This window comes from Manis pentadactyla, chromosome 4 (genome assembly GCF_030020395.1).
Source record: "Manis pentadactyla isolate mManPen7 chromosome 4, mManPen7.hap1, whole genome shotgun sequence".
Classification (NCBI taxonomy): domain Eukaryota; kingdom Metazoa; phylum Chordata; class Mammalia; order Pholidota; family Manidae; genus Manis; species Manis pentadactyla.
This window is the reverse complement of record NC_080022.1, coordinates 80,202,131-80,226,780: the sequence shown is the minus strand read 5'-3', so window position 1 is coordinate 80,226,780 and position 24,650 is coordinate 80,202,131.

Below are 24,650 nucleotides of genomic sequence, written 5' to 3'. Positions count from 1 at the left end.
TCAAATTCTCCATGGTTCAAAACCAACCCCACTCCAACTTCAGGGTCAATGACTCACTAGCTCACAGGGAAGTCAACAAATACTTAAGTGCATACCTACTATCTATACAAAGTAATTTTCTTTACCCAGAGAACTGCTATAAAATATTATTCAGACAAATTAAAGAAAACCACTCTAAGTGGGTATTTAAAAAATTCTAGTTGGGCAGTATTTAAGATTCATGAAAAGACAAATTCTTGTCACAGGTCACTCTAGAACTGTTACATACAGATTAAGAATTGATATGGATCCTAATTAAAATTCATTAGAGCAAAATCACAAAACCCTTCTATTAGTGCTGCAGTTATTTAAAAAAAAACATTTGTTAAAACAATCTTCAAGGTGGTCTAATTTGTTCTTTTTAAGGATTTATGTTAAACTCTGGGGCCAATCCAGGGAATCAACAGTCGAGTTGGGGAGCCAAGATATCCATTCATTAATTCATTAATTTGTTCAGTAAAATTTATTGAGTACTTGTCAGCTACCAAGCAATGTGTGGAGCATTAAGCATTAAAGAATATCTAAAACATGCTTCCTACATTCAAAGGTCACATTTAGAGAGACAGATTTGCAAATGAATCACTGATCTGGGCCAATCTCAGTGACTGCCATACCCACAACTCCTTCTAGCAGAACTCTGGCCATGGCCCCTTATAAATGAGAAGTTTTGGGTGGCCATGTTCTGCACAGTGACCAACCCATTTCCCTTTTTTACCTGTTTCCCTGCTATAGTTAGGAAAAAAGCCTTGGTCCAAGAGGTTCCACCCAGAGAAAGATGGGGTAGCAATCAGATTGTGTCTTTGAGTTCCAATGTGAGATATAGAGAGTGAGTTAGTAGTTGGTAGTAGGAGCTGAAACTGAAGTTGGAAAGATTCATAGAGAGAGAGACCACTTAAGCCTCATGGACCGAAGTTATGAGAAAGCAGAAGCTTTGCAGTACATAGAGAAAGGAAATGTAGAGGGAGTTAGTGGTAGCCGCTGATGAGGGAGGAGAAATGGAAAGGATCCTGGTTACCTGCATGGTGAAGGATCAATGAACTGCGACTTAAGAAAGGGCAATAATATGACCCAGTTCTTTGGGCTGTCTTGATTCCTGAATGTTTATTTAATATAAGACAATCCTTATCATATGGCATTAAGGCAGAAAAAAACAGGGTTCTAAATTTCATAGAGACTTCTATTCAGCCATGACAGAATAATGGATTTACCTTCCCACAGTAAATAACCACAAAATTAGACAAAATAAATGAAACTGCTTCCAACATTGGGCAGTAGACAGCACAGAGCTGTGACCCCTAAAAGGACAACAAAGAAAGTGTTAATCACAGAGCAATTTAACATTTACCTAACAAGCAAAAAAAAAATCAAACATTTATTTAGGAGTAGTTTGCATGAATCTTCATAATATTTACTTTACTTCTAGAATCATCTATATATAATATAGAAGCTCTCCTATGTAATCCAACATTAACATATGATGATAGAGCATAAGTGTAATAATATATTACAAGCTTCCACAAGCTACCTTAGGAGAGAAGTAAACATCAGACCTACAACAATAGTAAGGGAGTTACTTTTAGATTATGGTCTCCATAATAGATTGTACAACTAATTTAACTCTCTAGAAATCTGACCTATTATCTTACAAAATATTAATAGGTGCTCAACTTCAAGTTTATACTTGGAAATAAACAAAGAACTCCACTTTATATACTTAAATTTGCTTAGGTCAATCATATACCTGAAATTTGGTAGCTTGCTGTAAGGAAAAATATGCTATGCATTAACACTGAAGGAAGCGTTGTGAAGAGGAAGGATAGAGTGAATGGCACCAAAAGCTGTTGCGCTTTTATAATAAAGGAAAATTTTCTTAATGCAGATGTAAATAATACTTATCTAAAAATGAAATATTGGAACACATAAGTGGAAGACATCATTCTTGCTGTTATGGCTGACACAGTCATACATAACCTTCTAATCGTATAAAACTAATCAGTAATACAAAGTGTCTTCATATTACTAATAAGAAATATATTGATAGACAGAGAGGAGGTCCAAGATGGTGGTGGAGAAAGAGCCTGAACCCCTCACTCCCATGAACACAATGAATCTACACCTATATACCCAGCAATTTTTCCTGAGGAAGAATTGAGGGCTGAGGAACAGCTTCTGCACAAGGAGGGACAGAGAGACTACATAAAACATTGCAGGACAGATGGAGACATGGTTAACAGTGGGACCCACCCCCCACTGCTGTGCTCTGCAGTGGGGAGATAGAACCACTGAGGCACCCAAGGATAGATTCACCTACTCTGGGCTCAGGGGAAAAACTGGTTTTGAAAAGCAACTAGACTATAATTGAAGGAAGTTGAGTTTCAGAAGAGCACCTGCTGCAGAGAAGCAGCTAGAACTCTCTCTGGGATGAGAGGTGCTGGGTCGCACCATTGTTTATGTTCCCAACACACATTGATACTGTAGATGGGAGCAGGTGTGGGCACACTCACAAGCTCCAGACATATCCAAAGTGGCCCCCCAATCCTTCCTACACCCCAAAGCACCCAGCAGAGACCCAGCAATCCCAACCAGGGGAGCACCAGGACAGTGAGCCCTCAGACTACACCTACCCACGGGCCTTCTACCCCTGACTGCCCTGTCAGCACAGCTCCACAGCACTCACTGGGACTTCCCCCAGACCACGCCCTTGGTCCCAGTGGCATGCACTCTGGTAGGCACCCACTGGGACTCTCCTGGACTATGCCCCTTAGTCCCCAGCTGTCCTGCAGAGCACACTGTGGCCAGCACTCTCTGGAACAGCCTTGGCACATGCCCACTGGCCTGCAGTCAGCTAGCCAACACTGCTGGTACCTGCAGTCTACCCAGGGATCGTTGTTACACAAGGCCACCCTCTTCAAGACTGGGAGAGGGAGCCATCTCACCTAATTCATGTAAGTAAACACATGAAGTCAAATAAAATAAGGAGACAGAGGAATATGCTCCAATAAAATAACAAAACTTCAGATAAAGAACTAAATGAAATAGAGTTAAGCAATCTACCTGAGAAAGAGTTCAAAGTAATAAATAAGTCATGGAGATGAAAAGTACAGCATAGGGAATACAGTCAATAATTTTGTAATTGTAGTAGGTAGTTACACTTATTTTGATGAGCATTCACAAAGTATGTAGTTGTCAAATCCCTATATTGTACACCTGGAACCAACATAGTAATATTATATATTAATTATACTTCAATAATTTTCTTTAAAAAAACAGAACCAGTTAAGTTTGTATTTCAAAGAACAACAACGAGAATTTTAGTAATATTTGGAACATAGTTATACTAAAAAAGTGAATTTTTTTATCTGAAAAAATTCAAATTTCACAGGGCATATTGTATTTTATCTGGCAACCTTAGGCATGAAGAATACCAAAAGTGAGCACCAGGCAGCCCAAAGTCCCACCATGAGCATCCCCAGGCCACTGCATGTGGAAGGGGAAGGGTTAGCCGGTAGGACGGGCTAGGCCTGCACTGCCACCCGTCGGCAGGGGTCCCCTCCACAGGAGCCTAGCCCTCTGCTCTGGAAAACCGCCTCAGAACTTCCAGGTCTCAGATGTCCATGGGTTCTGCAAGTCCCTACCCAGGCTCCTAATGTCTGTCCCTGCTATAAATGTGTCTCCAGGTTTGATGTTTATAAGAGAGCTGAGTGTTCCCTTCCTGATACAGGCAGTAACAATTTTCAAATTAAACTGCTACTCCTCTTCTGACTGCCCAACCTCAATTACATCTGACCACACCCAAGAACAGAGAAGAGGACTTCAGAGACCCTCACACAGAGGCACACACCCTCTCCTGATGCCACACACAGAAGGTTCAGATACTGAGACCTCCTTGGGGTGGCATAATCATGAGTCTTCTCACCTTGGTGTCCTTCCAACAACCTTTAAAAGGCATCCCTCCAGAATAACTGCAGTATCATGAAGAGTGAGATTCTGTCATAGAAACAAAGTACAGTGGTAGTCACCAGAGGTTGAGGTGGGGAAATGGGGAAATATTGGTCAAAGGTTACATACTTCCAGTTATAGGATTAAAAAGTTCTGGGGATCTAATGTACAGCATAGTGATTGTAGCTAACACTGTATTACATACTTGAAAGTTGCTGAGAGATCTTAAATGCTCTCACCACAAAAAAGAAATGGTAATAAAAATGTATTAATCCCACTGTGCTGCTAAGATATAGGCTGCAAATTCTGTAGCAAAGAGACATTCATATAACAAGTTGGTGGTGAATGCTCCAGGCTACTGAGCTGGTGGGTTTCTGCTCCATGAAGTCATTCAGGGTCCCAAGTCCTTCGTTCTTTTTGCTCTGCCATCCCCTACAGTGTTGACCTCATTTTCATGTACAAGTTGGGTTTGAGTTTCAGCCTAGGGGGAGAGAGGAACTGGAGGGCAAGCAGTTTCCTTTTAAGTAAATGATGTGGACTTCACAAATCTCATGATCCAATGGTTAAGAACTTAGTTTCATGGCCATACTTGGTGGCAAGGAAAGCTGGGAAATGTAGTCAGTCTGGGCAGCCTGACTCAGCTAAGACCCAGTTATTATGAAAAAGGGAAATGCTTTTGGGGGACAACTAGTTGTCTGCTACACTGAGATGTAGGCATATATTGCTGGTGGAGGTGTAACTAAGTTAAAATTTTTGGAAGAAATTTTGGCAATATGCGTCAAGAGCCAGGACAACATAAATGCACTTTGGTTTAAGAGGAATTTATCCTAAGATAAAATACGTGCATGAAAATGCAGCTGTAAGAATGGTCATCTCAAAGTAATGTTAAAAGAATAAAAACTGAAGACCATCTAAATATCTCATTGCTTACTGTAAAGGAGTGCCTTATACATGTCCCTGGATACCAAGTAACAATACCACCGCAGCTAATGGGCCAAGAACCATAATGTTTACAGGTCACCTTTCCATGCTTTATATAAAGCCATCAGATGTGAGTGCCTACTCTGTGTCTTGCCTGTTCTAGAATTTTTACATATATTATTTAGCCAACACTGCAGTGTAGGTGTTAGTATATAAATAAATGGAGCTTTGGGGAACTTAAAGATCTTATATAAGGTCAAACAGGGAAAAAATTATGTGGCTACATTTGAATTCAGTTCTGTCCAGTTCTTTCCACTGTTTCATGCACGGTTTCCCTTTGACTTGCCCAGCAGGACTGATAAGTGGAGCTATGGGAAGAGCAGTATGCACACCATAGGCTGAACGGATGGACAACTGTCACACCGGAGGGGTTTATGGGGGCAGAATACCTAGCCTTCAGGATTCATCAGGACATTTATACTTACAGACAGTAGAAAGCAACTTGAACTGTTTTAAGTAGAAAAGGGGGACTTACCAGAAAGTAGGGGTGCCTCATTTCTATGTTAAAAGCCAGGAGTCACAAGGACTGGAACATTAGCAGGCAAGTGTCAAAAGGACTGGAATTAGAACAGGAAGATCAGTGGAACTCAGAGAACTTCATTGTTTTCCTCAGCATCTGCCTTCTTAATTAGTTATTCAAGCCACATGACAACTGGCAGATGGCAGCCACAGCTCCCACATTTATTTTTACAGATCCAGCCACGTGGAAAGACTCATTCTCTCTCTCCTCCCATCCCCAGTTCCAAATTGCCTGGGAAGGGACTCTGTTCAGCTTGAGTCAGTGGCCTGTCCCCAGTCCAGTCACTGTGGCCAGGGTTGTGTAATGTTCACAAATTGCCATAGGTGAGGGACCAGGTAAAAGTTCATTGTGGGCTACTGAGATGTTCCAAAACATGCCCATTGCACAAGGGCAATGCTATAGATCTTGTGAATCCTGGTGGGAATGATCCTCCTTCCTTGGAGAAAGCAAATGCCCTGAGGGGCAGCCAGGGGTGTGACTGTCTGCAGTTACACAGACGTACTTTCTTGATGCATGCCTTGATCTTGAAGGTCGATCTAAAAAGGTCGAGAGAGGTATCAGTATTTTTTTTTTGCCTGTGACAAATTTCCCTAGAAAAATAGATTGTTATCTTTCTCTACAAATGACAATGAATGAGTTTGTTTGAAATAATTTATTTTACCACCTTAACATCTCATTCAACAGATTTTGTGGTAACAAGTTTAAATGCTTATAAGTTGGCTGATTGAAATAATCTATCCACTGAAATATATAGAAGTATATTTGGTTTTAGTACCACTTATTGTTAAGTAGTAAGGGTTTGTTTGTTTGTTGTTCTCCTCAGGAACAGTTGGCATTCTTACAATGTACATTAGTCAGAAATAGTACTGGAAGACAGAGAAGGACAGAAGAGACTCAGGCAGGGAAAAAGCTGAAATAGCATTTCTAGTATATTAAAAAGTCCTCAACGACCACACCCCCCTCAAAGTTCTGGGTTTTTTAAAGCCAAAAAGTGCTCTATTTGAAGGATACACATAAATAATTCATTCTGAAAAGTATACCACCATAAACAGGTTGTGTGGTCTGAGTGGGTATGGGCATAAGTGGTAAGACTTTAAAACCTTGAGCCACTGTAACTGAGAACAATGCTTAGTATTATTACACAGGAAGTTAAGTGGCAGCCATTGTCTGTTAAATAGGTACAAATAATTTTAAGCTTAGACTCCAAAATTTGGAAGTTATTCTTTTTTGATAAAAAGGGAAGAGTTTAAAAGACCTTCTCCTCCTCTTCACCCTGTGAAAAGAAACATTTTGGAGAGAGAGAGACAATGCCATATCCAAGAACTGACAGAAGGCATTTTGTAGAGAGAAGTGAATCCTACTTAGCAATACCGTTGATGACTTGGTACATCAAGTACAATTTAGGTTTTAGTTGAAATGTCCCTTCTTTCAGGAAGCCTTTCTTATCTCCATAGACTAGGTTAAAAGGTCCTGCTCTGAACTTCCACAGGGCTGAGATTTCATGGCACATGCTTATACTAATACATTATTATTTACCTGAAACTCAAATTAAACAGCTTCCTGTATTTTACCTGACAACTCTACCTATATTTTATCTTTTCTTTTTAAAGTACCTACCACAACCCCTTGTGACTGCCTACTTAAGAGATTAAGTTCTGTAAGGGCTAATTTTACCTGGCTTGCTAGCATTTCTAGGGCTAGGCAAGGTGCTGGTCATATAATAGGCAAAGCTGACATCAGAACAAATGAGGTAAAATCAGTTAGGGAAACAGCTTTTCCGTGTCCTTTTTGTTCTCCACCAGCATAAACACCAAGTAACCTGTGCATTACAGAGCTGAGAATAAAGCCCCAGATGGGGGTAAGGGAGTGGATGGATGAGGTGACTGCTCAATTACTTTTTAATCCTAAAACTTCATTCCTACAGCAAGTGTTTGCTAATTACCTAACATATATGCCAGGCATTATACCAAGAGATAGGGACCCAACAATGAATAAGGCTGACAATGCTGATGCTGTCAAGAGGCTACATCCAAGCTGAGGAAACAACACACAGCTAAGTTTTAAAGGAAATAACGAAGCTGAATGACAGAGAACTATAGGGATGGCTTTACTGTTCTTCCTGTTCATTATTATTATTATGCTATTACTAGTACTGTAGAAGCAGTAGGGCTATAATAATTATCATTGCTATGATAGGATGGCCACAGAAGGCCCATCTGACATTTAATATGAAACCTGAAGGATGAGAAGGAGCTGGTTACAACAGGCAATGGAATAGCAAGTACAAAGGTCCTAAATTAGGAAAGAGCTTGTCAGGTTCCTAGTAACTGGCAGAGATAAGTTATGACTAGAGCAGAGTCAGCCAGGGGAGAGTGTATGAGATCCATTTGGAGAGGGGAGCAGATCAGGGCCTTGGAGGCCAGAGTATGGAGTTTGGATTCCATTCTATGTCAAATGGACAGCCATCAAAAGGATTTAAACAAAGAAGCAACATGACATGATTTTAAAAGAACACCGGCTATTGTGTAGGGAACATGTTTGAGATGGGAAAGAGTATTAGTAGGGAAATTGTTTTAAGAGTCCAAGCAAGAGATAATAGGGGCTTGGATTACAGTGGTAGCAGACTCTAAAATCCTGTTTGGTTTGCAATTAATAAACAATAAGGAAGAAGGTCTGAATATTGACTTGGAAGTGTTACCTATTTTGCCTCTAATGCAAACATTTTCCCATCTTTGCTAAATAAATTATATCCAAGAGACCTAAACCTGTGTGTGTGTGTGTGTGTGTGTGTGTGTGTGTGTGTGTGTGTGTGCGCGCACAGGATGGTAGCAGCAGCTGATTTTAATGTCCCAGAGCTTTGTAATTATGGATGTATAGGAGTTGGGTGGAGGGTAGAAGGACTGAAGTAAGTTGAAGCTAGTGGAAAGACAGGCTAAAGCCAAGTTGTTGTGCAGAATATGACAGAGGCACATACTGTAGCATCCTGGGAATTCCATCAAGCTGGGGAAAGTGTTGGACATGCCATTTAGACAAGGCTCACCTTGGTCAAAAAGGGGAAAAGAAAGACATATAATCTATGAGTCCACTTAGGAAAAGTCTAAGGTATCAGAGTAAAAGAATATTATTTGCATGCAGATCTCAAAGCTTCAAGATATCTTGGAGGAAATGATATAAGAATTTGGGACTGATGGTCAATCCCTTAGAATAACATGAGTATATTTCCTAAACCAAGAAAGAAGAGACTTGTTCTACCAATTTTGGGGGGTGAAGGATGAGGCTGCCTTGGAGGGCAGGAAATCCACCTTAACATAGCAGAAAACCGAGAGGTGGCTGTTTGCCTGTGAGAAACTGCTTATTGTGGCACTCTGCCATAATTAAAAAAGATTAATGCCACTCTGGCCTAGTCTCAGAAAACTTGTTTTAAGTATTTAAATCCTTGAACAAAAACAACAGTGAACTTAAAAAAAAAAAAATGGCGGCCTCTAGGAAGCTCCATCTGAGGCTGGTTGACAGCTGAAAAGAGCTGTGTTCTTTTCATAGAACGGCTCTATTTGAAGGATACACATAAATAATTCATTTTGTGAGAATTCTTCAAATAGAGGGGAATCCCACCTCCTCCCTCACTAATTCTCAGCAAAGGCCAGCAAGAACAGGGAAAGGCGGCACAAGGTTGTGGCGGGGGCCCTGGCAGCAGGCTGGTGCTGAAGTAGCAAGAAAAAAGCCCCCAGGGCCCATGAGATCACTTGGATCCCAAGAAAATGAGAGAGATTTAAGAAGTTTGGGTCCTTGTAAGGAAACCAGAGTGGGAGCTCAGAGCCAGATAACACTGATCTTGTCATCCACGTACTCAAAAGCCCCCAAAGACGGCCTAGGAGAATGAAGGGTTATTTGTGGGGTTGGAGTAAGAATTGCTGCATCCTAAAGATGTGGAACCTTCTTTGGAGAGTCACAAGAATTAATTAAACCGATATTTAGTTTAGGAATAGTTTACATCCAGATGGGCTTGGAGGTAAGGAAATAGATCAGGGAAACTCCCTGCCCCCAGTTGCTGTGCAACAAGAGAGAACTGGGACGCACATTCTATGTGTTCTTGCCTCCCACAGAAGTGCTTGTCCAAATGTGAAGAACTCTAAAAATAAGCTCTCTAAGCAAGATTCCAGATCAGGCACAAGCTAAAAGAGGTTTGAGTAATGTTTAATTTCTCAGCACTTTTGCTCTGTAGACACAAACATGAGTCAAGGCTTTCTTAAAAGCCCTTGTTTGGGGTAGGGGCAAACAGGAGTTTACCTGGCTGCTGACCAGTTGTTGCATGTCCATGTCCATTCTGGTTCCTTAGCTACATTTGTGAACAACAGATTTCTGCAAAAAGGAGGACAAAAGCCTGCATAAAGTTATTGACATTTGATATCACATGGAAACACTTTTGGCTTTCTGAAATGTCTCAGAAATGAATCATACATGTTGCTTTCCATTTTTGGAATAGACTAGAACTGGTTCAACATGTCTAGCAGGTTGATCTGGCTACCAAATGGCGTGTTGATATATATATATATATATATATATATATATATATGTATATACTTACTTATATATATATATACACACATACGTATATGTAAGTATACATACTTACGTATATATATATGTGCATCTCTGTAAGAAAAATAATTCATACTGCTTTCATCTGTCAGAAGTATTTCTTTATTACATTTTCTTCAGCTTAATAAGTTCACATCTAGTTCATAGCAACATAGAGTGGCATATGTGAACCAATAAAAATCAGCTACTGAGAAAGTGTTATAAAAGTCATTTGAAGAAAGCATCACTAAAAAGTTAAGAAAAGAAACTCTGCAGCCCAGATATACCTTGAATAGAACTTTTTGTTCAAATGTAGAAAATGACAAACACATGTAAGAAAAATATGCCTATTTAATTCTTGCAAAAGACATTTACTACTGATGGGAGAGAGAGATAGAAGCATGGATATTAAAGCATGAATTTAATTCTTTCAAAATGTCTACACTTTATTGGTGGGAAACAGAGATAGAAGTATGGATGTGGGCACATGAAAGGACTCACTGAAGGCTATAAATGAAATGCCATAAGAAAAAAAAGCACTGACATTTGTATTTTCCAGAGTTTAGTCCTGTGTTATCACAGCCAGATACAGCAGATCCTTTAAAGGGAGGAAGGAAAACAAAAACAAGAAAAATGGATTAAGGGAAATAAATTCTAGGCCAGAATTTTAAAAGATGTGAGACTGGTGTGTTTGAAAGCCAATGTTATTTAAAAGGGTAAAAAAATCAAATTCTTCCACAAATTTACTTTTTAAGAAATATTAGAATTGAAACAACAAAACTTGCAACTACTGATTTAAAAAAACAAACACAACTTTGAAAAGTGAAAGAAGAGTCTGTAGTGATTCATTACCCTTCTGAAATCCCTGCCCTATCTATTTCTATCTACCAAACACAAAGAAAAGAGAGTTTTCTTTCTCACTTTCTCTCAATCTAGTTTTACCATAAAGAAATAAGCACTTTAAATGAACACTTACTGTGTATCTATTTCATGGCCTAAATTGTGCTAAGTACTGGAAAATCAGGTGTGAACAGACAGTAATAGTGCCCCCTATTTATCTTTCTAGTGAAGGGGACAAGCAATAAATAAATACATAAACAAACAAACAAACAAACAAATAAATAAATATAAAAGAACCTCAGGTAATGATAAATGCTATGGAGAAGCTGTAAGAGGATGCTGAGATGAGAAGGTGAATGGAGGTGGTGCGGTAGTACTTTAAGACCTCTAAGAGAAAGTCACATTTGAGTCATTTTTTAGCACCTGAATGATAAAAGGAGGAACCACATGAAGATCCAGAAGAGCTCTTTAAGCATAATGAGCAATAGGTGGGATGGCCTGAGACAGGAACAAGCTTTGTGTGTTCATGGGACAAAAAGACCAAGTGGTCGGAGTTCAGTGAACAAAGGAAAGAGTGACAATGAGAGCAGAGGCAGGTGGGGCAAGGTTCGCAAGGCTTCCCAGACCTTGGTGAGAAGTTTGTGGGTTGTTCTGACTGCAAAGGAAAGTCTTCAGAGAATTTTAAGCACAGAAATTATATAATTTGATTTATACCTTATAGAGATTACTCTGGCCGCTATGTCGATGGAGGATCAATGAAAGATCAAGAGTGCAGCAGGGAGACCAGTGAAAGACTTAGAGGAGAAGGGTGGAGATGCAGAGAAGTGGTGGGGCTTCAGGATTGAAAGTTGGAGCCAATAGGACCTATTGATGAATTTGAAGTAGGTACTTATTGATGGACTAAATGTGCTATGTGAGGAAAAGAGAAGAGTAGGTATGTGTATCGACCACCTTAGTGTTATTTGTATTATTGACTAGGATTGGGAAGCCTGGAACAAGTAGACTTGAGGTAGAATAGATGTCAATGGCTTTGTTTTGGCCATGTTAAATTTGAGATACTTATTAAACATCCTAGTGGATATGTTGAATAGATAGTTAAATATACAAATCTGGAGCTCAGGTGAGAGTTTTAGGACTGGAGACATGAACTTGAAAGTCATCAGTGTATGAGGGTCTGTGAAGCTACAGGACTAGATATCACTTAGGGAGACAGTATATAGGGAGAACTAAGGACAGAGCTCTGGATACTCCAACATTTACAAGTCTAGCAGAGATGGTCTCTCTTTGTATCCAAGGTAAGTCTTTTTTTTTGGCATTTAAAATTTTAATTATTGTTATATATCATCACCTTATTGTGAAAAGAACTATGTTAGATTGTATCATGCCACACATGATACATGACTTTTTAAAAAATTAAAGTATCATTGATAGACAATCTTATGGCGGTTTCACATGAGCAACACTGTGGTTTCCACATTCACCATATTATCAAGTCCCCCCACCCACCCAATTGCAGTCACTGTCCATCAGCGTATTAAGATGCAATAGAGTCATTACTTGTCTTCTCCATGCTATACTGCCTTCCCCATGACCTACCTATATTGTGAGAGCTAATAATAATGCCCCTTAATCCCCTTCTCCATCCCTCTCCAGCTACCCTCCCTAATCCCTTCCCTTTGGTAATTGCTAGTCCCTTCTGGGGGTCTGCTGCTATTTTGTTCCTTCAGTTTTCTTTGTTGTATTCCACAAATGAGTGAAATCGTTTGGTACTTGTCTTTCTCTGTCTGGCTTATTTCACTGAGCGTAATACTCTCTCTAGCTCCAACCATGTTGTTGCAAATGGTAGGATTTGTTTTTTTCTTATGGATGAATAATATTCTATTGTGTATATATACCAATCTTCTTTATCCATTCACCTACTGATGGGCACTTAGGTTGCTTGCATATCTTGGCTACTGTAAATAGTACTGCGATAAAACATAGGGGTGCATAAGTCTTTTTGAATCAGGGATCTTGTTTTCTTTGAGTAAATTCCTAGGAGTAGAATTCCCGGGTCAAATGGTATTTCTATTTTTAGTTTTATGAGGAATCTCCATATTGCTTTCCACAATGGTTGAACTAATTTACATTCCCATCAGCTGTGTAGGTGTGTTCCCCTTTCTCTGCATCCTCTCCAGCATTTGGTGTTTCTTGCCTTCTGGATATTGGCTACCCTAACTGGTGTGAGGTGATATGTCACTGTAGTTTTAATTTGCATTTCCCTGATTAGTGATGAGGAGCATCTTTTTATGTGCCTGTTGGCCATCTGAATGTCTTCTTTGGAGAGGTGTCTGTACATATCCTCTGCCCATTTTGTAATTGGGTTATTTGTTTGGGTTTTGAGGTGTGTGAGCTCTTTATATATTTTGGATGTTAACCCCTTATCAGATAAGTCATTGATCTCCCATACTGTAGGATGGCTTTTTGTTCAACTGATGGTGTCCTTTGCTGTACAGAAGCTTTTTAGTTTTAGGTAGCCCCACTTGTTCATTTTTGTTTTGTTTCTCTTGCCTGAGGACATGTGTTCAGAAAAAGAGTTACTCATGTTTATATTCAAGAGAGTTTTGCCCATGTTTTCTTCTAAGAGTTTTCTGGTTTCATGACTTACTTCAGGCCTTTGATCCATTTTGCGTTTACTTTTGTGTATGGAGTTAGACAGTAATCCAGTTTCATTCTCTTACATGTAGCTGTCCAGTTTTGCCAACACCAGTTGTTGAAGAGGCTGTCATTTCCCCATTGTATATCCATGGCTCCTTTATCATATATTAATTGGCCATATATGTGTGAGTTTATATCTGGACTCTCTATTCTGTTCCATTGATCTATGGGTCTTTTCTTGTACCAAATTTCCAGTACCAAGCTGTTCTGATTATTATGGCTTTGTAGTAGAGCTTGAAGATAGGGAGCACAATAACACCAGCTTCGTTTTTCCTTCTCAGGATTGTTTTGGCTATTTGGGGTCTTTTGTGGTTCCATATGAATTTTAGAACTATTTGTTCTAGTTCATTGAAGAATGCTGTTGGTATTTTGATAGGGATTGCATTGAGTCTGTAAATTGCTTGGGGCAGGATGGCCATTTTGACAGTATTAATTCTTCTTATCCACGAGCATGTGATAGATTTCAATTTTTTGGTGTCTAATTTCTCTCAAGTCTGTCTTATACTTGGGGTCTTTCACCTCCTTGTTTAAGTTTATTCCTAGGTATTTTATTCTTTTTAATGCAATTGTAAGTGGAGTTGTTTTTCTGATTTCTCTTTCTGTTAGTCCATTGTTAGTCTATAGGAATGAAACAGATTTCAGTCTGTTAATTTTGTATCTAGCAACTTTGCTGAATTCAGTGATTAGTCCTGTTTTCTGGTGGATTCTTTAGGGTTTTTATGTACAATATCGAGTCATCTGCAAACAGTAACAGTTTAACTTCTTCCTTACCAATCTGAATGCCTTTTATTTCTTTGTGTTGTCTGATTGCTGTGGCTAGGACCTCCAGTACTATGTTGAATAAAAGTGGTAAGACTGGGTGTCCTTGTGTTGTTTCTGATCTTAGAGGAAAAGCTTTTAGCTTTTTGCAGTTAAGTATGATGTTGGCTATGGGTTTGTCATGTATGTCCTTTATTATGTTGAGGTACATACCCATTTTGTTGAGTTTTTATCATGAATGGATGTTGAATTTTGTAGAATGCTTTTTCAGCATCTATGGAAACGATCAGATGATTTTTGTCCTTTTTGTTGATGTGGTATATGATCTTGATAGATTTTCAATGTACCATCCTTGCATCCCTGGAATAAATCTTGATCATGATGGATGATCTTTTTGATGTATTTTTGGATTCAGTTTGCTAGCATTTTGTTGAACATTTTTGCATCTATGTTCATCAGGGATATTGATCTGTAGTTTTCTTTTTTTGTGGTATCTTTTCCTAGTTTTGGTATTAGAGTGATGCTGGCCTCATAGAATGAATTTGGAAGTATTTCCTTTTCTTCCACTTTTTGTAAAACTTTAAGGAGGATGGGTATTAGGTGTTCTCTAAGTGTCTGATAAAATTCAGTGGTGAAGCCATCTGGTCCAGGGGTTTTGTTCTTAGGAAGTTTTTAATTAACAATTCAATTTCCTTGCTGGTAATTGGGCTGTTCAGATTTTCTGTTTCTTCCTGGGTCAGTGTTGGAAGGTTTACTTTTAGAAAGTTGTCCATTTCTTCTAGGTTATCCAGTTTGTTAGCACATAATTTTTCATAGTATTCTCTAATAATTCTTTGTATTTCTGTGGCGTCTGTAGTGATTTTTCCTTTCTCATTTCTGATTCTGTTTATGTGTGTAGACTGTTTTTTTTTCTTGATAAGCCTGGCTAGGGGATTATGTATTTTATTTACATTCTTGAAGAACTAGCTCCTGGTTTCATTGATTCTTTCTATTGTTTAATTCTTCTCTATTTTATTTATTTCTGCTGTAATTTTTATTATGTCCCTCCTTCTACTGACTTCAGGCCTCATTTGTTCTTCTTTTCCTAGTTTCATTAATTGTGAATTTAGACTGTTCATTTAGGATTGCTGTTCTTTCTTGAGGTAAGCCAAAGCATGGCAATATTCTTTGCTTTTAGAACTGTATTCACTTCATCCAACAGGTTTTGACAAGTTGAGTTGCTGTTTTCATTTGTCTCCATATATTGCTTGCTAGTGATCCATTGATTATTTAGGAGCACATTGTTATACCTCCATGTGTTTCTGGGCTTTTTGTTTTCTTTGCATAACTTATTTCTAGTTTCACACACCATTGTGGTCTGAGAAGCTGGCTGGCACAATTTCAATCTTTTTTAAATTTACTGAGGCTCTTTTTGTGGCCTAGTATGTGATCTATTCTGGAAAACGTTCCATGTGCACTTGAGAAGAATGTGTATCCTGCTGCTTTTGGGTGGAGTGTTCTGTAGATGTCTGTTAGGTCCATCTCTTCTAATGCATTCTGTAGCATCTCCTTACTTACTTTCTGTCTTGTTGATCTGTCCTTTGGAGTGAGTAGTGTGTTGAAGTCTACTAAAATGAATGCATTGCATTCTATTCCCCCATTTAATTCTGTTAGTATTTCATTCACATATTTGGGTGGTCCTATGTTGGATGTATATACATATTTATAATGGCTGCATCCTCTTGTTGGATGGACCCCTTAATCATTATGTAATGTCCTTCTTTGTCTCTTGTGACTTCCTTTGTTTTGAAATCTATTTTGTCTGATATATGTACTGCTACTCCTGCTTTTTTTCTCCCTATTATTTGCAGGAAATATATTTTCAATCCCTTCACTTTTTTTTGGTATAATTAATCTACAATTATATTACAAACATTATGTTTACTAGACTCCCCCCATCACGAAGTCCCCCCAACAAATCCCATTACAGTCACTGTTCATCAGTGTAGTAGGATGCTGTAGAATCACTACTTGTCTTCTCCGTGTTGCATAGCCCTCCCCGTGCCCCCACACACATTATACATACTAATCATAATGCCCCCTTTCTTTGCCCCGTGCCCTTATCCCACCCTTCCCACCCATCCTCCTCAGTCCCTTTCCCTTTGGTAACTGTTAGTCCATTCTTGGGTTCTGTGATTCTGCTGCTGTTTTGTTCCTTCAGTTTTTTCTTTGGTCTTATACTCCACAGATGAGTGAAATCATTTGGTACTTGTCTTTCTCCACCTGGCTTATTTCACTGAGCCTAATACTCTCTAGCTTCATCCATGTTGTTGCAAATGGTAGGATTTGCTTTCTTCTTACGACTGAATAATATTCCATTGTGTATATGTACCACATCTTCTTTATCCATTCATCTATTGATGGACATTTAGGTTGCTTCCATCTCTTGGCTATTGTAAATAGTGCAGTGATAAACATAGGGGTGCATCTGTCTTTTTCAAACGGGGCTGCTGCATTCTTAGGGTAAATTCCTAGAAGTGGAATTCCTGGGTCAAATGGTATTTCCATTTCATGCTTTTTGATGAACTTCCATACTGCTTTCCACAATGGTTGAACTAATTTGCATTCCCACCAGCAGTGTAGGAGGGTTCCCCTTTCTCCACAACCTCACCAACATTTGTTGTTCTTTGTCTTTTGGATGGTGGTGATCCTTACTGGTGTGAGGTGATATCTCATTGTGGTTTTAATTTGCATTTCTCTGATGACTAACGATGTGGAGCATTTTTTCATGTGTCTGTTGACCATCTGAATTTCTTCTTTGGAGAACTGTCTGTTCAGCTCCTCTGCCCATTTTTTAATTGGCTTATTTGCTTTTTGTTTGTTGAGGTGCATGAGCTCTTTATATATTTTGGATGTCAACCCTTTATCGGATCTGTCATTTATGAATATATTCTCCCATGCTGTAGGGTCCCTTTTTGTTCTATTGATGGTGTCCTTTGCTGTACAGAAGCTTTCCAGCTTGATAAACTCCCACTTGTTCACTTTTGGTTTTGTTTCCCTTGCCCAGGGAGATATGCTCATGAAGAAGTCACTCATGTTTATGTCCAAGAGACTTTTGCTTATGTTTTTTCTAAGAGTTTTCTGGTTTCATGACTTACATTCAGGTCTTTGATCCATTTCAAATTTACTTTTGTGTATGGGGTTAGACAATGATCCAGTCTCATTCTCTTGCATGTAGCTGTCCAGTTTTGCCAACACCAGTTGTTGAAGAGGCTGTCATTTCCCCATTGTATGTCCATGGCTCCTTTATCATATATTAATTGACCATATATGTTTGGGTTAATTACTGGAGTCTCTATTCTGTTCCGCTGGTCAGTTGGTCTGTTCTTGTGCCAGTACGAAATTGTCTTGATTACTGTGGCTTTGTAGTAGAGCTTGAAGTTGGGGAGCGAGATCCCCTCCACTTTATTCTTCCTTCTCAGGATTGCTTTGGCTATTTGGGGTCTTTGGTGATTTCCATATAAATTTTAGAACTATTTGTTCCAGTTCATTGAAGAATGCTGTTGGTATTTTGATAGGGATTGCATTAAATCTGTAGATTACTTTAGGCAGGATGGCCATTTTGACAATATTAATTCTTCCTAGCCAAAAGCATAGGATGAGTTTCCATTTGTTAGTGTCCTCTTTAATTTCTCTTAAGACTGTATTGTAGTTTTCAGGGTATAGGTCTTTCACTTCCTTGGTTAGGTTTATTCCTAGGTGTTTCATTCTTTTTGATGCAATTGGGAATGGAATTATTTTCCTGATTTCTCTTTCTGCTAGGTCATTGTTAGTGTATAGGAAAGCAACAGATTTCTGTGTATTAATTTTGTATCCTGCAACTTTGCTGAATTCTTATATTCGTTCTAGTAGTTTTGGAGTGGAGTCTTTAGGGTGTTTTTATGTCCAATGTCATATCATCTGCAAATAGTGACAGTTTGACTTCTTCTTTACCAATCTGGATGCTTTGTATTTCTTTGTTTTGTCTGATTGCTGTGGCTAGGACCTCCAGTACTACGTTGAATAATAGTGGGAAGTGTGGGCATCCCTGTCTTGTTTGCAATCTTAGAGGAAAAGCTTTCAGCTACTTGTTGTTAATATGATGTTGGCTGTGCGTTTGCATATATGGACTTTATTATGTTGAGGTACTTGCCCTCTATACCCATTTTGTTGAGAGTTTTTATCATGAATGGATGTTGAATTTTGTCAAATGCTTTTTCAGCTTCTATGGAAATGATCATGTGGTTTTTGTCCTTCTTTTTGTTCATGTGGTGGATGGTGTTGATGGATTTTCAAATGTTGTACCATCCTTGCATTCCTGAGATGAATCCCACTTGGTCATGATGTATGATCCTCTTGATGTGTTTTTGAATTCCGTTTGCTAATATTTTGTTGAGTATTTTTGCATCTATGTTCATCAGGGATATTGATCTGTAGTTTTCTTTTATGGTGGGGTCTTTGCCTGGTTTTGGTATTAAGGTGATGCTGGCTTCATAGAATGAGTTTGGAAGTATGCCCTCTTCTAGTTTATGGAAAACTTTAAGGAGAATGCATATTATGTCTTCTCTGTATGTCCGATAAAACTCCACGGTAAATCCATCTGTCCCGGGGGTTTTGCTCTTGGGTAGTTTTGTGATTACCGCTCCAATTTCATTGCTGGTAATTGTTCTGTTTAGATTTTCTGTTTCTTCCTTGATCAGTCTTGGAAGGTTTTATTTTTCTAGGAAGTTGTCCATTTCTTCTAGGTTTTCCAGCTTGTTAGCATGAAGATTCTCATAGTAGTCTTTAATGATTCTTTGAATTTCTGTGGGGTCTGTCATGTTTTTCCTTTCTCATTTCTGATTCTGTTGATGTGTGCAGATTCTCTTTTTCTCTTAATAAGTCTGGCTAGGGGTTTATCTATTTTGTTTATTTTCTCAAAGAACCAGCTCTTGGTTTCATTGATTTTTTTTCTATTGTTTCATTCTTCTCAATTTTATTTATTTCTTCTCTGATCTTTATTATGTCCCTCCTTCTGCTGACTTTGGGCCTCATTTGTTCTTCTTTTTCCAGTTTCAATAATTGTGACTTTAGACTATTCATTTGGAATTGTTCTTCCTTCTTTAAATAGGCCTGGATTGCTACATACTTTCCTCTTAGAACTGCTTTCACTGCGTCCCACATAAGTTGGGACTTTGTACTGTTCTCATTTGTCTCCATATATTGCTTGATCTCTATTTTAATTTGGTCATTGATCCATTGATTATTTAGGAGCATGTTGTTAAGCCTCCATGTGTTTGTGAGCCTTTTTGCTTTATTTGTACAATTTATTTCTAGTTTTATACCTTTGTGGTCTGAGTAGTTGGTTCCAATATTCAGTCTTTTTGAATTTACCAAGGCTCTTTTTGTGGCCTAGTATGTGGTCTATTCTGGAAAATGTTCCATGTGCACTTGAGAAGAATGTGTATCCTGCTTCTTTTGGGTGTAGAGTTCTGTAGATATCTATTAGGTCCATCTGTTCTAGTGTGTTGTTCAGCGCCTCTGTGTCCTTACTTATTTTCTGTCTGGTTGATCTGTCCTTTGGAGTAAGTGGTGCGTTGAAGTCTCCTAGAACGAACGCATTGCATTCTATTTCCTCCTTCAATTCTGTTAGTATTTGTTTCACATATGTTGGTGCTCCTGTATTGAGTGTATACATATTTCTAATGGTTATACCCTCTTGTTGCACTGACCCTTTTGTCATTATGTAATGTTCTTCATTATCTCTTGTAACTTTCTTTGTTTTGAAGTCTATTTTGTCTGGTACTAGTATGCAACACCTGCTTTTTCCTCCCTGTTGTTTGCATGAAATACCATTTTCCATCCCTTGACTTTTAGTCTGTGCATGTCTTTGGGTTTGAGGTGAGTCTCTTGTAAGCAGCATATAGATGGGTCTTGCTTTTTTATCCATTCTATTACTCTGTGTCTTTTGATTGGTGCACTCTGTCCATTTACAATTAGGGTGATTATTGAAAGATATGTACTGATTGCCATTGCAGGCTTTAGATTCGTGGTTACCAAAGGTTCAAGGGTAGCTTCTTTACTATCTAACCGTCTAACTTAACTTACTTATTAAGCTATTATAAACACAGTCTGATGATTATTTCTCTCTCTTCTTATTCTTCCTCCTCCATTCTTTATATGTTGGGTGTTTTATTCTGTGATCTTTTTTGTTTCCTTTGACTGTTTTTGTGAGTATTTTATTTTATTTTTTGCCTTTAGCTAGTATTTGGTTGGTCTGCTTTCTTTGCTGTGATTTTATTTTCTCTGGTGACTTCTATTTAGCCTTAGGAGTGCTTCCATCTAGACCAGTCCCTTTAAAATACCCTGTAGAGTTGGTTTGTGGGAGGCAAATTCCCTCAACTTTTGCTTGTCTGGGAGTTGTTTAATCCCTCCTTCATATTTAAAGGATAATAATGCTGGATACAGTGTTCTTTGTTCAAGGCCCTTCTGTTTCATTGCATTCAATATATCATGCCATTCTCTTGTGGCCTGTAAGGTTTCTGTTGAGATGTCTGATGACAGACTGGAGGGTTTTCCTTTGTAGGTGACCATTTTTCTCTCTCTGGCTGCCTTTAATACTCTGTCCTTGTCCTTGATCTTTGCCATTTTATTATATGTCTTGGTGTTGTCCTCCTTGGGTCCCTTGTGTTGGGAGATCTGTGGGCTTCCATGGTCTGAGAGACTATTTCCTCCCCCAGTTTGGGGAAGTTTTCAGCAATTATTTCTTCAAATACACTTTCTATCCCTTTTTCTCTCTCTTCTTCTTCTGGTACCCCTATAATGTGAATATTGTTTCATTTGGATTAGTCACACAGCTGTCTTAGTATTCTTTCATTCCTGGAGATCCTTTTATCTCTCTCTGCCTCAGCTTCTCTGTGTTCCTGTTCTCTGATTTCTATTCCATTAACAGCCTTTTGCAGCTCATCCAGTCTGCTCTTAAGTCCTTCCAGAGATTGTTTTATTTCTGTATTCTCCCTCCTATTTTGATCCTTTAGCTCTTGCATATTTCTCTGCAGGTCCATCAGCATGGTTATGACCTTTATTTTGAATTCTTTTTCAGGAAGATTGGTTAATTTTATCTCCCCAGGTTCCCTCTCAGGGGTTGTCTGGGTGATTCTGGACTGGATCAGATTCTTTTCCTGTTCATGGCTATAGAGGTTGTTGTGGGCAGGTGGCGCATGTGTCAGCTGGGAGAACAAAGTCCCTTCCTGCTTTCTCGTTGCCTTGCCCTCCTTGATGCCTCTGCTGTTTCCCTCCCATGGGGAGCAGCTTCCAGTTTTATTTCCTGAGCCACCATGGGTGGGGCAGCCATCGGGGCAGCCGAGAGCCCTGCAGGGAGGGGCAGGCATGCCCATGTGCTCTCCTGTGAGAATGGTGACCATTGGCCCCCTGTCCCAGCTTCCTCTGTGTGTGTGTGTGTGATGGTGGGGCCTCTGAGTTTGGCCCGGGCTGCTTCAGAGGAGGCTCTAGGTGGTTGCTGTGGGCATGGCCACTCTCAGGCTGCTCCCCTGATATGGCGGTGGCATGCCACAGGTGGAAGGGGCAGGCAGCTGTTTATTGCTGTGAGGGGCTTCAGAGCTGCACTGTCTCCCAGGGGCCTGGAGTGCCTGAATTTCCCAGGGATTTCCAGCTGCTGGGTGGAGTGTGCCAGGACACTTCCATCCAGCTGTGAGGTCCCTGTCCCTTTAAGACTTTCAAAAAGCACTCACTTTTCTTTTGTCCCAAGGGTGTTGGCTGTGGGGACCCACTCTCAGATTTTACTGTTCCGTTTCCCTAACATTTAGCACAATATGCAATGTGTGTCTGTGCTCCCCAGTGTGGATGACTAGGGCTGGGTGTTTAGCATTCCTGGGCTCCCACTCCCTCCCCACTCTGACTCCTCTCCTCCCACCAGGGAGCTGGGGTGGGGGTGCGCTTGGGTCCTGCCAGGCCACAGCTTGTATCTTACCCCCTTCATGAGGCACTGAGTTCTCACAGATGTAGATGTAGCCTGGCTGTTGTACTGTATCTTCTGGTCTCTCTTTTAGGAATAGTTGTATTTGTTGTATTTTCAAAAATATATATGGTTTTTGGAGGAGATTTCCGCTGCCCTACTCATGCCGCCATCTTCAAGATTAATATTCCCATTCCTTCACTTTTAGTCTGTGTATATCATTGGGCTTGAAGTGAGTCTCTTATAGGGAGTAACTTCATGTCTTTGGATTGGTGCATTAAATTCATTTTTATTTATGGTGACCATCAATAGATATGTATTTATTGCCATTGCAGGCTTAAGATCTGTGGCTACCAAAGTTTCAAGGGCAGCTTCCTTACTATCTAACAGTCTAACTTAACTCACTTATTACACACTTTCAAACACAATCTAAAGGGTTTTTTTTCTCTTCCTTCTCTTCTTTCTTTCTCCACTCTTTATATATTAGGTGTCGTATTCTGTACTCTGTGTATCACTTGAATAACTTTGTTAGTGGTTGATTTAATTTTGCATTTGCTTAGTAATTCATTGGTCTACTTCCTTTACTGTGTTTTTATTTTCTCTGATGACAGCTATTTAGCCTTAGGAGCATTCCTATTTACAGCAGTCCCTTTAAAATACACTGTAGAGATGGTTTGTGGGAGCTAAATTTCCTCAGCTTTTGCTTATCTGGAAATTGTTTAATCCCTGCTCCAAATTTAAATGATAATCTTCTTGGGTTGAGTTTTCTTCATTGGAGGTCCTTCTGTGTCATTGCATTAATTATATCATGTCACTCCCTTCTGGCCTGTGAGGTTTCTGTTGAGAAGTCTGATGATAGTCTAATGGGCTTTCCTTTATACGTTATCTTCTTTCTCTCTCTGGCAGCTTTAAATACTCTATCCTTGTCCTTGATCTTTGCCATTTTAATTATTATATGTCTTGTTGTTGTCTTCCTAGGTTCTCATGTGTTGGGGATCTGGGCACTTCCTGACCTGAGAAACTATTTCCTTCCCCAAATTGGGGAATTTTTCAGCAATTATTTTCTCAGAGAGACTTCCTATCCCTTTTTCTCTCTCTTCTTCTATACCCATATAATGCAAATATTGTTCCATTTGGATTGATTGCACAGTTCTCTTATTATTCTTTCATTCCCAGAGATCCTTCTTTCTCTCTGAGCCTCAGCTTCTTTGTTTTCCTTTTCTCTAATTTCTATTTCATTTACCACCTTGTCTACCTCATCTAATCTGCTTTTAAATCCCTCCATTATATGTTTCATTTCAGATACTGTATTTTTCAAAGTTTCTCTCTCTTTGTTGAAGTCCTCCCTGAGATCTTGAATATTTTTCTGTAGCTCTGTGAGCCTGTTTACGATTTTGAAGTCTTTATCAAGAAGAATGGTGATTTCAGTTTCACTTAGCCCTCTTTCTGGCATCTTCTCACATATTTTTGTTTGTACAAAATTTTTTTGCCGTTTCATTTTTTTATGATTCCTATGGAATAATAACTGTGTAAGTGGTGCCCTCTAGTGCCTGGAAACTCTACTTTCTTGAGTTGCCAAGCATCTATAGCAATGGCAGGGGTTGCAGGTGAGTGGCAACAGCACCTGCCCAGAGAAAAGGGCTCTTTCCTGCTTCCCAGCTATAGCGTCTGCCTCCACTGCGAGGTCCCATGGGCCAAGTGTGCAGGGAGGAGCCTCTGTGTTATGCCCCTGTAGCTGCTGTAGGGAGGGCCATTCTCTAGTTTCCTTGGCCTGATGGCAGGTGCAGCAGGTGTGTGGGTTCAGTGTCTGCCAGGAGGAAGGAGCTGCAGGCTGCATATTGCAGTAGAGGTCCTCAGTGCTGTGTTGCTAGCCAGGGGTTTGGAGTATCTGAAGATCCTTAGAGTTCCCTACCTGCTGGGCTGAATGTGCCCAGATGATTTTGTCCACTTGCCCTTTCTCCTGAGCAGCTAGCTCTGTGTACTCTTTGCCCCTTTAGTGCCCCTCTCACTTTTGGGAAGTCTTTTGAAGTGCCCTCTTTTCTTTTGTCCTGGGGGGCCAGTTGTATGTACCTGTTCTCCATAAGTGGCTGGAATATCAATCTATCTGAGTGTGTTGCCTGTCTTTGCTTTCCAATCCCACTAATCTCCATAGCACCATGTAATGTGGGTTTGTGTTCCTGGAGCAGATTTCCAGGCCTGGGTGTTCAGCAGTCCTATGCTTCTATTCCCTCCCTGCTCCATTTCTCTCCTTCCCATCTGCGAGCTGGGGTGGGAGTAGGTCTTTGGTCCTGCAGGATCGCAGCTTTGCTATTTTACCTTTTCTCT